At 46.8% G+C, this 15,002-nt stretch overlaps 1 protein-coding gene across 1 annotated transcript in view; it reads left to right on the plus strand.

Moving 5' to 3' along the window:
- The first annotated feature begins 1,092 nt into the window (after window positions 1–1,092).
- plxna3 (plexin A3) overlaps window positions 1,093–15,002 on the plus strand; it is a 123,289-nt gene continuing 109,379 nt past the window's right edge. The window contains exon 1 of the mRNA XM_079238683.1: window positions 1,093–1,241. The gene's annotated coding sequence lies outside the window, so the exon portion shown is untranslated. The remainder of the gene's footprint in view (window positions 1,242–15,002) is intronic.

Consider the following 15,002-nt stretch of genomic DNA (forward strand, 5'->3'; position numbering starts at 1 on the left):
TCCCTCTCTCTCCCGCTGTAACCCGGTGTCTCTCTACCTCTCTCCCTCTCTCTCCCGCTGTAACCCGGTGTCTCTCTACCTCTCTCCCTCTCTCTCCCGCTGTAACCCGGTGTCTCTCTACCACTCTCCCTCTCTCTCCCCCTGTAACCCGGTGTCTCTCTACCACTCTCCCTCTCTCTCCCGCTGTAACCCGGTGTCTCTCTACCTCTCCCCCTCTCTCTCCCACTGTAACCCGGTGTCTCTCTACCACTCTCCCTCTCTCTCCCGCTGTAACCCGGTGTCTCTCTACCTCTCCCCCTCTCTCTCCCACTGTAACCCGGTGTCTCTCTACCTCTCCCCCTCTCTCTCCCACTGTAACCCGGTGTCTCTCTACCACTCTCCCTCTCTCTCCCCCTGTAACCCGGTGTCTCTCTACCACTCTCCCTCTCTCTCCCGCTGTAACCCGGTGTCTCTCTACCTCTCCCCCTCTCTCTCCCGCTGTAACCCGGTGTCTCTCTACCTCTCTCCCTCTCTCTCCCGCTGTAACCCGGTGTCTCTCTACCTCTCTCCCCCGCTGTAACCCGGTGTCTCTCTACCTCTCTCCCTCTCTCTCCCGCTGTAACCCGGTGTCTCTCTACCTCTCTCCCTCTCTCTCCCGCTGTAACCCGGTGTCTCTCTACCTCTCTCCCTCTCTCTCCCGCTGTAACCCGGTGTCTCTCTACCACTCTCTCTTCACATCTGGCTCCAGGAGAAAAACAGCGGATTAAGTTGGACTGAACCACTGCGCAGAATCCAAAGGGGGGGGGAGGGAAACAGCTGTTTTCTCTCACAAGCATGCGCGTGCCCGCGTGTCTCCGTGTAAACACGCCTGACTGTGTCCGTGCGTGACCGTGCACGATCCGGTTCCGACCCGGAGCGTCGGAGGAGCTGCTGGGCCGGAGTTTTCCCGGCGGGCCGTGGCGGAGTGGTACGGTCCGGCTGGAGGGCTGGCGGTGGCGGAGCGGCGCAGACCGAGCCGAGCCGAGCCGAGACAGGCTGTGTGTGCACCGCTCCGCTCCGGATTACTTCTCACTCCTTACCGAAGGAGGGGTTCGGTTCTATCTACCTGTCCGGACCGAACCTCCCCGCCCCCCGCCGCCCCTCCTCCGTCACACCACCTGACCTGAGCTCGCGCAGGTTTTTAGTGGAGCAGAAGAAGAAAAGGAGAGCGCGTGGGACCGCATTTAAATCACTGATTGGACTTTTCTGCGCGCGCCCGACAGGTAGGTGTGCGGGTTCTGGTGCGGGGGGGGGGGTCTGGGATGGTCCAGGCCCGGGATCTGGGGGGGTTCGGTCTGGAGAGGGGGGGGTGTGGATGTTTTTTTGGGGGGGAAAACGCCTCGTTTCGCCGCCGCATCACCGCCGCTTCTGCAGCCTGGAAATTTCCCATTCTCCCAGTTTTCCCTCTGAACTGGTGCAGGAGTAGGACTGGGGGGCACCCCAGGTATGCCCCCCCCTCCCCCCGTCCATCCTCCAGAGGTTGTGGGGGTACGCCTTTGCGCTTTGCGGCGTTTCTATCATTAAAATGCTAAAATCGGCGCAAACGAGGCTTTTCCAAGCGGTGGGGGGGGGGGAGCAGGGCTCGAGACGCCGATCCATTAAAGAACAAAAGGGGGGTGGGGGTGGGGGGGTCAGAAAAACCTGTGAAAACCTCGGCAGAAACGCAGAAAACGGGTCCAGACGTCGAACCGGACCCGCGCGGACGAACGCGGACGGAATCCGGACTGGGTTGGTCTGAACCCGCGCGCCATGTGCTGAAGCAGAACCCGCATCTTCTGAGTCAGAACCGAACCACAGTTCTGCTCTGAAATGGTCGGGCTGAAGGTTATCGATCACGTGATGCTGCTGATTGATCCGCCAGCAGAAGTTTCATCAGAGGAATCACGACCTGTTCGATTTCACAGATTATCAGTGATGAGATTTTTTTAAATCAGAAAACAGGATGATTGATGATTTAAATGTCCCGAACACAGCTGGTCGAGCAACAATCAATAACCCTGGTGATCGATGAGAACCCAACAGCTGCTCAGCTAATCGGTATGTGATGATCAGTAGTTTCATAGATCAGGAAGGTCAGATTCAGATCAATAAGGAGATTCAACTCAATCAATATACGTTCAGCTCTTCGCTGAACAAACTGATCGATCACGCTTTCATCTCTGTCAGTTAATCAATTATTTAAATCAGGAAATTTATCAGTTCCTGTTTATTTATTTGTTGATCAATGCTGATCAATAACTCGTGAAGACCCTCATTGACCCTTAAATGCCCGACAGTGTGTGGTGTCCCTGAAATGCACATCTGATCAGATTTGGATGATAAAGTATTGATTATAATTTGTGTTTTTAGCTCTGAAATGTAAAACTGATTAAAATATTGATCCAGAATTGATAATCGGTCTCAATTTTCATGATTTCAGATCGATCAGATAAACTTAGTCAATACAGATCAATAAGTCCATATCAGCTGGTGCAGAAGAGATGAAAAGTGAAGCAGAAAAACATCCTCTGGTTTCGGTTCTGGTCCTACTAGGTTCTGGTCCTGGTTCCAGAAGAGTTTATGGTTCCGGTTCCGGAAGAGGTTCTGGTCCTACTAGGTTCTGGTCCTGGTTCCAGAAGAGTTTATGGTTCCGGTTCCGGAAGAGGTTCTGGTCCTGGTTCCAGAAGAGTTTATAGTTCTGGTTCCGGTGCCGGAAGAGGTTGTGGTCTTACTAGGTTCTGGCCCTGGTTCCAGAAGAGTTTATGGTTCCGGTTCCGGAAGAGGTTCTGGTCCTACTAGGTTCTGGTTCTGGTCCAGAGCTGAAGTCAGTCAAGATGTTGAAAACAACGTGAGGAGCTCAGGCTGTGTTGGGAATACCAAGCGAGCCGGAATGACGGAAGGTTTTCCTGGGAAATGTGACGTAGCGGGTGTAGCTACGTTAGCCTGGCGAGCTACCACTAGCTAGTAGCGCTAACTGAGTGATTCGCCAGAGATCAGGCGGTCTGAGGGGAACGTGTAGACCTTATTATCCGACGAGTTTCCTGGGTTTCCCTGCTGGACCAGCAGGTTCAGATTCACCTGGCACTGGGATTATCCGGCAGGGTGGCTGATTTCAGCACAACACCGGTCCTCCTGGGCGGTGCTTCAGGTTGGGGGAGGGGCTTACCGCAGCGCTGCTGATCATTGGTCAGAATAAGAACGGTGACGTGTTCATACGTCTCTGACGTTCACACCGTTTTTTTGTTCTGTACTTTTTTTTCCTCAATTCCGATTTTTTTTGTGCTCAGAACCTGTTTTACGTTTTTTCCGTGGTTTTTTCACTTCTTTATTTAAACGTTACTTCAGTCCTGCTTCACTCTGAACCGTGTTTGAGCCTGACGTGACCTGCAGGAGTGGAGGAAGACATCCTGTGTTTACAAAGTTAAACATGGATGCTACATGTGTTAGCATGCGTTTTGGTTTACGAGTTTTTCACGCCTCAGATCCAAACGAAGTGGAGATCATAGACATTTCTGTCTCTTCTTCACATTTGATTTCATCATATCTCACCTTCTCCAGCAGCAAATCATCACGTCTCACTGCAGCTAAAAGTCCAACAGAATACGACATCAATGTTCATGTTGCTTTAACAACGATCAGATCCGATCACTTTAGAGTGGGACCTGTATCGGACTCCCATTTATATCAATCGGACTGAGAAGTCGGATTTGAGACACTGTTACCGGGGGTGTGAACGGTACACAACATCAACCAAAGAATTCATTTGCATTTTAAAAAAAGGAGTTGTTTGAGACGATTATCACTTGGTGATTTAGCGTCTCGTGTAGAAAATATGTTCCTGCATGAAAAATGAACCAAAGCGGAATTTAAAAAGATTAAATTGCAGAATTGATAAGAAAAATCGCAATTTTCAGAGCACTGAAGTGATTTCATGCACAAATGACATAATTACATGTTAGAACAAACCTCATAAATCATCAAATTTAGATAAAACAGAAGCTGGGAAACAACTGAAGTCTGGTCCTTCATCCTCATTAGCATTATCTTCATCGGTACACTTTGTCGTACAGACACCGAGGAGTCCAATGAGACATCGTTTAATGTCTCACGTTGTCCTACTGTCATCCCAAAACCCCCAAATGATCCATGTTACAGCCATGTAAGACCATCGAATCAACAACTTCTCACATTTCAAGGGCCGACAGCAGCTAGCGGTTAACCGTTAGCGGTAGTTAGTCTTCACAAAATGTCTGTAAAATGTCTGACATAGTGCCGGACATGTGCGATCGAAGCAGATGCAGAAGATTTTAAAGTCACAAATGTTAACATCCCGTCCAGTTGCAGCAGTTCCTTCTGGGAAACGTGTTTTTTACATCACTTTATATGAGGGACGAGATGGTTGTTTAAAATCTTGCAGCTGCTGTAGGGAAGCTGCAACGTTTCACTTTTTCCATGCATCTGTCTGCATGTGCACGAATGTGTACGTCTGTGTGGTCACCAGCATCGCCCCGATATCCAGTTCAGCTCCAGAGGGAATCAAACCGACGACGCAACAGCCTATGAGAAGTGTGTGTGTGTGTGTGTGTGTGTGTTTTACTGCCGTAATAGGGACCAGCATATACCATGTTCTTACGGGGACGTCATGTGAAAGTGGAGGTGTTGATCCTGACGGCAGGATGGATCCATGTAGTCATGATGGATCCATGTAGTCGTGATGGATCCATGTAGTCGTGATGGATCCATGTAGTCGTGATGGATCCATGTAGTCGTGATGGATCCATGTAGTCGTGATGGATCCATGTAGTCGTGATGGATCCATGTAGTCGTGATGGATCCACGTAGTCATGATGGATCCATGTAGTCAGGATGGATCCATGTAGTCAGGATGGATCCATGTAGTCAGGATGGATCCATGTAGTCAGGATGGATCCATGTAGTCAGGATGGATCCATGTTGTCATGATGGATCCACGTTGTCATGATGGATCCACGTAGTCATGATGGATCCATGTTGTCAGGATGGATCCATGTAGTCATGATGGATCCATGTTGTCAGGATGGATCCATGTAGTCATGATGGATCCATGTTGTCATGATGGATCCATGTAGTCATGATGGATCCATGTAGTCATGATGGATCCATGTAGTCATGATGGATCCATGTAGTCATGATGGATCCATGTAGTCATGATGGATCCATGTTGTCAGGATGGATCCATGTAGTCATGATGGATCCATGTTGTCAGGATGGATCCATGTAGTCATGATGGATCCATGTAGTCATGATGGATCCATGTAGTCATGATGGATCCATGTTGTCAGGATGGATCCATGTTGTCAGGATGGATCTACGTTGTCATAATGGATCCATGTAGTCATGATGGATCCATGTAGTCATGATGGATCCATGTAGTCATGCTGGATCCATGTAGTCATAATGGATCCATGTAGTCATAATGGATCCATGTAGTCATGATGGATCCATGTTGTCATGTTGGATCTACGTTGTCATGATGGATCCATGTAGTCATGATGGATCCATGTAGTCAGGATGGATCCATGTAGTCATGCTGGATCCATGTTGTCATGATGGATCCATGTTGTCATAATGGATCCATGTTGTCATGATGGATCCATGTAGTCATGATGGATCCATGTTGTCATGTTGGATCTACGTTGTCATGTTGGATCTACGTTGTCATGATGGATCCATGTAGTCATGATGGATCCATGTAGTCATGATGGATCCATGTAGTCATGTAGTCAGGATGGATCCATGTTGTCATAATGGATCCATGTAGTCGTGATGGATCCATGTAGTCATGATGGATCCATGTAGTCATGATGGATCCATGTAGTCATGTAGTCATGATGGATCCATGTTGTCAGGATGGATCCATGTAGTCATGATGGATCCATGTAGTCAGGATGGATCCATGTAGTCATGATGGATCCATGTAGTCATGATGGATCCATGTTGTCATAATGGATCCATGTAGTCATGATGGATCCATGTAGTCATGTAGTCATGATGGATCCATGATGTCAGGATGGATCCATGTTGTCAGGATGGATCCATGATGTCAGGATGGATCCATGTTGTCAGGATGGATCCATGTAGTCATGATGGATCCATGTTGTCATGATGGATCCATGTAGTCATGATGGATCCACGTTGTCCGGATGGATCCACGTTGTCAGGATGGATCCACGTTGTCAGGATGGATCCACGTTGTCAGGATGGATCCATGTTGTCATGATGGATCCATGTAGTCATGATGGATCCATGTAGTCATGATGGATCCATGTTGTCAGGATGGATCCATGTTGTCAGGATGGATCCATGTTGTCATGCTGGATCCATGTTGTCATGATGGATCCATGTTGTCATGATGGATCCACGTTGTCATGATTGATCCACGTTGTCAGGATGGATCCATGTTGTCATGATGGATCCACGTTGTCATGATTGATCCACGTTGTCATGATTGATCCACGTTGTCAGGATGGATCCACGTTGTCAGGATGGATCCACGTTGTCAGGATGGATCCACGTTGTCAGGATGGATCCATGTGGTCAGGATTGATCCATGTGGTCAGGATTGATCCATGTGGTCAGGATTGATCCATGTTGTCAGGATGGATCCATGTTGTCAGGATGGATCCATGTTGTCAGGATGGATCCATGTTGTCAGGATGGATCCATGTAGTCAGGATGGATCCATGTTGTCAGGATTGATCCATGTGGTCAGGATTGATCCATGTTGTCAGGATGGATCCATGTTGTCAGGATGGATCCATGTAGTCAGGATGGATCCATGTTGTCATGATGGATCCACGTAGTCATGATGGATCCACGTAGTCATGATGGATCCATGTAGTCAGGATGGATCCATGTTGTCAGGATCGATCCATGATGTCAGGATGTTTCCAGCAGATTCTGATCCTACTATGTGGGCGTGGAGCTGAAATGGAGACTCATCAGACCATGTCCACATGACTCCATGTGATTGGTTAGATAGGACGTAAGATGAGCTATCAGGAAGTAGAACAGGTGAAGCTGGTGAAGACATAGAGATCATATATACATAGACGCCTCATTGGGCGCTGGAGAGTGAACCAACGTCGCCATATTTGATGGGTCACCGCCATATTGGATGGGTCTCTGCTTTTGAGTTTTGCCGCAGAGTCGACGTAGTTTCCCCACATAACTGTTTTCTGTGGAACAACGCGTATATATTACACACAAACAAAACACTTCCATTTGGTGGAGTTTTGCGCTCTCTGAGTGTTTTTCTAGGTAACTTTTTAATTGCACAATTTTGATACAATACTTTATTTTCCAACTTTGTACTTCTGTATCTCTATCTTGATAATTAATAAATGTAAAAAAGAAAGAGTCAACCGTAGTCAAGAGAGAGCAGCAACTATTCCTGTATTTTGTTCAGCAAACAGTTGGAATAAGCGGCACTTGAACAGAAAGGGCGCAGACCCCTACTGCCTTTAGGTTTGTGGCCACTCTGTTGAAAGGATGTGGTGGCTTCACAAGGTTGAATAATAATTTATTTGACCAGATAAAAATAGACTGATAAGTCCAAATGCATCAATAAACAATCAAACATGTTTGTCAAACTTATTTATACATTTATTTATATTATAGCTACCTTATGTCTTTGTTAAATAGCATGATGAAAATATTTTATCATAAAAACACGTAGATTTCAATGTTTTACAGTTTTCTGTATCATAACAGTATCTGTGTCCTTTGTAACAAACCAAAGAAAAATCAGGTAAAAAGTAGTTAAATTATTGTTGTGATTGGACCTACACCTCACAAATAAATTCACTGGAGGCGCATGGAGACCCATCCAAGATAGTGACGCGATAAGACATCAGCTCTATAGGCAGCGTGATGCGTGAAGTCTGTGGGTGAAGAGGATGGTGTGGGTTTATAAAGTCTGACTCTGGACTACGGTGGCCCTGAAGTGCAAACCACAACTACTAATTAGAAAAGACAACAACTACATTAGCCTACCGTAAGAGGAAGGTACCAGCGGGAAATTTTTCTATATATTGTCATTTTAGTTTTTGTGTTCTCTTAAATTCTCATAATTTTTTATTTGTCATGTGTTTTAATCTGTTGCTTGTTTTTTAATTTGTGGTTGAGGTTTACCCTTCCGGGCCACCGTACCGGACACAGAAACCTTCTTTGCTTTTCAGACCAAACTCGTATATTTTCTATTTTACATCCACAGATAAATTTGTTTTGCTTTTAGTATTTTACTTTTAGTGCCAAATGATGCAGCAACAGGATAACAATAGTACTGTTAATAAAAAGAGATGTTATTTTTAGGATAATTTACAGACATCATATGAAATGTTCGGACAGGAAGTCAAATTTATGGTTTCTCATTTCCAACTGATTTTCACTTTTTTTTATTATGCTCCCATTAAAATGTAAACAAATGCATAGATGTGTAAGAAAATATCAATACATTGCAAAAATTTTGTCCAACAATATTATATCGATATTCGAAAGCACAGATCATTAATCAAACAGATTTTCATCACTTTATTCATCTTGTACATAAAGATCGTTGTTTCTGTTTATTCTGCTGTAAATGTAGATCCACTGTTCTTATTCAGTAAGTCGATGTCAAACAACAGCGTTCAGTGTTTACTACCAGTCAGACAAATCACGATATACTGTCTTGCTCATAGTACCCTGATATATAACAATATATTGTATTGGTGGCCCGTATTGTGATACATATGGCTGGGGTGACCAGGTCTTCTCACCAAATGTGGCACAATGTGAGATTCCACTCTGCCATGATGAAGTTTTACAAGAAATAAACTTTCTATTCTCCTTTTTGGTAATAAAATTACTAACCAAACATAAAAATCTGTTATTAAAAGGCCTCCCTCTGAGTAGCGCGTTTTTTGTGACTCAGATTTTTTGTGCCATTTCATGTCATATTCCCCACCGTGTGACGCAGAAACTTTACTTTGACAAACCGTCTCAGTCTCCTGGAACAGGTTTAACCAGGAAACTCTGCTTTCCCAGTCTTTGCTGTAACAACACTTTCTTTTCTTCTTCGCTGCGGTCGTCTCCCTGTCCTCCATGATCAATCGGTGGATTTATTTCTTTTCGTTAGTTGCTGCATCCTAGATGTGTATTAAGTCCCGCTTCCTAGTTTGATTGACATGACTGTAATTCCCATCAGCAGTGATGTGACAGCCGTCAAATATTTATGCACACAGTTAGTAAAAGCCAGTTTTGTTTTGTTTTTTTTCCTTCACAAAAGTGAATCCTGGTCGTAACAATGCGGGACGGCGCCCCGTTTTGTGCGACGTGTGAAAAGTCATAGAAATGCGGGACGATCCCGTACAAAGCGCGACATCTGGCCACCCTACATATGGCCAGATTCTTGCCAATACATTTCAGTGTCTAAAGCAAAGGCATAATTTTTTATGGTTTTATATTTTATTTTCTGATCTGTTTTATTATTACTATTAATAATAATAATAATAATAATAATAATAATATTTAATCTACTTAAATTGCCCCATGAATCTGGCCCTGACAGCAGTCATTAAAATACAAGAAATTTATTGCGACTTTCATTCGTCATCTCCGATAGAGCGGAAGGATTCGGACTGAAAACAACTAACGTTTTAAAAAGAACACAAGGCCTCCTGACATGTTCAGGAAAGTATTCTGTTTTCCCAGCTTTAACAGTAATCTGATAATTCCTCCAACTCTTTAAGAATCTGGAACAACACCTATTCTATTCTATTCTATTCTACAGTCATTTAGCAGCTTTTATCCAAAGCGACTTACATATGAGTGAGAACAACACAAGCAGGAAATCAAACAGTAGAGGACATGGTAGGAAGGTTCTGGTGGACTGTCCAGTTGGACGCAGGTGGTCCTTTTTCCACCAACGCTCACCCTCTGATGTTCACCCAGAGCTGCGGCGTGGCGTCACGGTGCTGCGGCGTGGCGTCACGGTGCTGCGGCGTGGCGTCACGGTGCTGCGGCATGGTGTCACGGAGCCACGAAACCACTTTGTGATGCGTGGCGTTCTTACGGGCTGCACCTCGCCAGGACCAGTTACCTGTGGTGTTTTAATGACAGTGATGCTCCGGGAGGTGGCGCCCCGGGAGGTGGCGCTCCGGGAGGTGGCGCCCCGGGAGGTGATGCCCCGGGAGGTGGCGCTCCGGGAGGTGGCGCCCCGGGAGGTGATGCCCCGGGAGGTGATGCCCCAGGAAGTGGCGCCCCGGGAGGTGGCGCTCCGGGAGGTGACTTTCCGGGAGGTGGCGCTCCGGGAGGTGACTTTCCGGGAGGTGGCGCTCCGGGAGGTGACTTTCCGGGAGGTGGCGCTCCGGGAGGTGATGCCCCAGGAGGTGATGCCCCGGGAGGTGATGCCCCAGGAAGTGGCGCCCCGGGAGGTGGCGCTCCGGGAGGTGACTTTCCGGGAGGTGGCGCTCCGGGAGGTGACTTTCCGGGAGGTGGCGCTCCGGGAGGTGATGCCCCAGGAGGTGATGCCCCGGGAGGTGATGCCCCAGGAGGTGATGCCCCGGGAGGTGATGCCCCGGGAGGTGATGCCCCGGGAGGTGATGCCCCAGGAGGTGGCGCTCCGGGAGGTGGCGCTCCGGGGAGGTGGCGCTCCGGGGAGGTGGCGCTCCGGGAGGTGGCGCTCCGGGGAGGTGGCGCTCTGGGAGGTGGCGCTCCGGGGAGGTGGCGCTCCGGGGAGGTGGCGCTCCGGGGAGGTGGCGCTCCGGGGAGGTGGCGCTCCGGGGAGGTGGCGCTCCGGGAGGTGGCGCTCCGGGGAGGTGGCGCTCTGGGAGGTGGCGCTCCGGGGAGGTGGCGCTCCGGGGAGGTGGCGCTCCGGGGAGGTGGCGCTCCGGGGAGGTGGCGCTCCGGGGAGGTGGCGCTCCGGGGGGTGGACTCACCGCCGCTGCTCCAGGTTTCAGTTGAAAATAGTCCGTTGACAGATCGCAATGTAAAGAAGTCCTGAAGGGTGAACGTCACCACAGATCACAGGTGCACACTTCCTAACAGCCACCGTTGTGTTAGCCACGAGTCAAAGCGCATGTTTTAGGCAGCGTGTGGCGGAGCCTCTGTTCCTGCAGCAAACTTTTATTCCGGATTAAACAGACACACTTTTAAACAGGCGTGTCGTCCACCAAGACATCGGCTACTTCTTACTGTGGACATGTTTACAAGTCACTCCTTCTTTCTACGGGAATTCTTCTTTAAATCTTTTAAAATGCAGAAATTCGCGATCGGTTGAGAATATTTCTCCACACATTGAGCACAAACACGTCGGCTGCACCAACTTATCACATTTTAAAACACATTTTCCTCATGCGTTAGGTAGTAACAACACATGCAACAGCTTTACAAATATACATTTGTAGATTTGCTTTGGTTGAGTTTCTAGTATTTGTTTTACAAATTATAATATATAATCGTTAGAGTACTCGATTACTCGTTAAAATAATCGAAAATCCAAAAGTACTGGATTGCAGCAGATCTAGGCATCAGCCATGTGCCGACAGGAGGGAGGAGTCTGTGAGACATGGTGGTGCAGGACGGACCACAGCACATCGGAGAAAGAGCTTCCTGGACGCCAGGTGAAAAGAATTAGTTTTCTGCATCTTAAATTACAGGTAATGGCGCCGGTTCCTTGGTTTTCAGTCGGTCGTTGTAGACCAGCAGCGAGTCAAACGTTAAAATCAAAAACTAGCAAGACGCATCATGGCCAAGCGGCGATGCACGCACACCATCTTCCATCGATCGCTGTAAATATTTGTCTGAGGAATTCAACTTTGATTTATTTTTTTACAATTTACTGGAAGAAACAATGTTAAACTGAACGATTAGATCAGTAAACATCATTTTCTTGTGAGTTTAAGATTTTTAGTTGAATTTGTAAACAAACGGTCACTTTGTGAGAAAACAGCAGGAAAACATCACGTGTTTCTCCTCCTCTGTGAAGCTGCAGGTGATTGATCATCATTATCATGTTATTGGAAGACCATCACGGCTCCTACTATGCCTGATTGATCAGTTGTGTGAAACCAGGTCAGCGTGTCACAGGCAGGTGAGCAGGTGGATGCTGTTGTTACCTGAGTTATAATCAGACTCGTACACATATGAAAGGATGAAGACAGTGATGTCAAACATATTTCTTTACGTACGTAAAGGAAGCGTAACCTGTCCTTTAAATGTCCTCACAATGTCTGCGATGGACACCGGTCCCCATGAATGCAGGTAAACGAGCGTACACACACACACACACACACACACACACAGCGGTGGAAATGACAGGAAACAATCCGCTGACTCTGTCCACTTCCTCCCTCGACAGCGGCTGACCTCCAGCAGCTGTGTGTGTTTGCTTTGTCCTCGGGGAAGCCGAGGTCAAACACATACATCACCGTCTGTATTTTCTGTTTTTACTCCAATCGGCTGATGTCTTAATCAGAATAAAACATCTAGATAATTTTTTTTCTCGTGCAGAATGTGTCAGACTTTGGATTTGTCAACGCTTCTTTATGGATGCAGTTTGTATTTCATCACATTTTAATCTCTGATAGTTTAGGAGATTGTCTCAAAATATTGAATCAATAAGTCTGTCTGCACGCTGTCCCAGTCTAATACCTGGGAGTAATCTGATTACTCAATATTTGGAAAAACCCTGGATTATCTCAAATTCCTTGTCCGATTTCTGAGTGCAAACATAGTGATGTCACTTCCTGTTACCTTCTAAACCTTCGGTTGTAGCATTAGCTGCTAGCATCAGAGCCTGTGGTTCTAGCATTAGCTGCTAGCATCAGAGCCTGTGGTCATAGCAGTAGCTGCTAGCATCAGAGCCTGTGGTCCTAGCAGTAGCTGCTGGCATCAGAGCCTGTGGTTGTAGCATAAGCTGCTAGCATCAGAGCCTGTGGTCGTAGCATTAGCTGCTAGCATAGGAGCCTGTAGTAGTAGCATTAGCTGCTAGCATCAGATCCTGTGGTCGTAGCATTAGCTGCTAGCATAGGAGCCTGTAGTAGTAGCATTAGCTGCTAGCATCAGATCCTGTGGTCGTAGCATTAGCTGCTAGCATAGGAGCCTGTAGTTGTAGCATTAGCTGCTAGTAGTGTTATCGACTGATATCAGAGCCTGTCGTATTAGTGATACCTGGTAATATGGGAGCTCGCGACCTTAGCATTACCTGCTACCAGAGATGCCCCCCCCCCCCGCCTGTCTTTGCATTATCCACTGATGGTGGTCTTTCCGTTAGCTGCTAACGTGTGCATGCAGCTAATACAGGTTCCCACACTAGAAAAACTACATTTCATACTACATTAGAAAACTACATTTCATACGTGGGTGTAGTAATCTGATTACTCTGTGTGAAATATCTGTTTTAATCTGATTATTCACAATCAGATGATGTCATCTACGAGACTCCAGAAATCAGATTTTAGAGTTGGGGTTTGTTTATTTTACATGGGAGTCTTTACGAACTAGAAGGTGTGTTTAGACAAACTTCCTGCGTGTTTCTGTCCGTTTTATTTCGTGTCATTTTAACATCAAAGAATGAAAACTCAAATTATTTTTCCTTATTTTCTTCAGCAAGAATGTGAAATTAAACGTTCACTTCTTCCCATCTGAAGCTCTTTAACCGGCTGACCTGAGCCTGAACTCCTCAGCGTCTGTTTGCTTTTGGAGCTGAAGCCTGTCTGACAAACATTCAGCTCCATTAATCAGCTCCAAATAAAACCCAGAAGAAGCTTTAGCTCCTGAAGGGAGACCTGCAGACGATCTCCAGGCTGCAGCTGCTGGTCCAGCTTCGTCTGCAGTCCTATTTTAAACCTCCCGTCTTACTGGATTTCCATGCCGGGCCGCTCTCGGACCAACCACAGCCACTAAAAGCATTCTTCGCTCTCTTGCTGTGGACAGAAACTCGTAAATACCGCTCACTTTGGAAACTGCATTAGTTGCTAAGTTACGCCACATTAAAACCAGGACACGTTGAAATGAGGCGAGAGGAGCGTCGGGGTCCAGACAGGTTGCAGATCCAGGACTTTTCATGTTGGTGGCTGTCAGCGCAGAGTTAGCCGTTGGCCCAGACCCCCACCACATCACTTAGATTGCATTTCATCATGAAGATCTGTGTTTACGAAACGGCTGCCTCGGCTAACGCTAACATCACTGCCACTTCGTAACAACCGCTGCTGAACCTGACCTAAAAGTAAAACTGCTTTCACAAACAAACTTTACACATTTTACAAGTAGAGACAGATTCACACAAGCCTGCTCGAAGTTTAAATGTAGTTTACAGATTTAAATATGTCATATTTCCTGGTTATATTAGCATTGGCATGCAGAGAGGCATGCTAACTGTTCCAGCAGGCCAGACCATCATCCTACTGTCATCTTTGCAGTTTTTAGATCCAGTTTGCCTCAGATAGGTGAAGCAGGCTCTGCTTATCTTCCCTTGTCCCATGCTGCAGAGATTCCCCCAGAACACCCAGTCCTGTTTCTGACATTTACTTAGCTGTAACTTGTTTCCTCAGACGCCGCTTGTTTCTGACGACCCCAAGATCCCCAGCGTCCGGCGAGTTCCAAAGCATACAGAGATTCCTTCTGATTCTTTTAATCTTTTGATCAATACCCTGTAGATCAGGGGTGCCCAAGTCCGGTCCTGGAGATCTACCATCCTGCTGTTTTTAGGTGCAACCTTTCTCCAACACACCTGAATCAGAGAAGTGTCTCGTTAGCAGCTTCTGCAGAGCTGGATGACATGAAGAAGAGTTCAGCTGTTTGACTCAGCTGTGCTGGACGGGGGTTGCATCTAAAGGCTGCAGGATGGTAGATCTCCAGGACTGGACTTGGGCACCCCTGATCTCCACAACTTTTAGATTAATTTTGTTTGAGACTGATCCATCCTTCCATCTGAGAGACTACCTCACTGAAATGCTCCTTTTAAATATGCCTTGTCCGTAGAA

This window comes from Telmatherina bonti (genome assembly GCF_933228915.1).
Source record: "Telmatherina bonti genome assembly, chromosome: 4".
Classification (NCBI taxonomy): Eukaryota; Metazoa; Chordata; class Actinopteri; order Atheriniformes; family Telmatherinidae; genus Telmatherina; species Telmatherina bonti.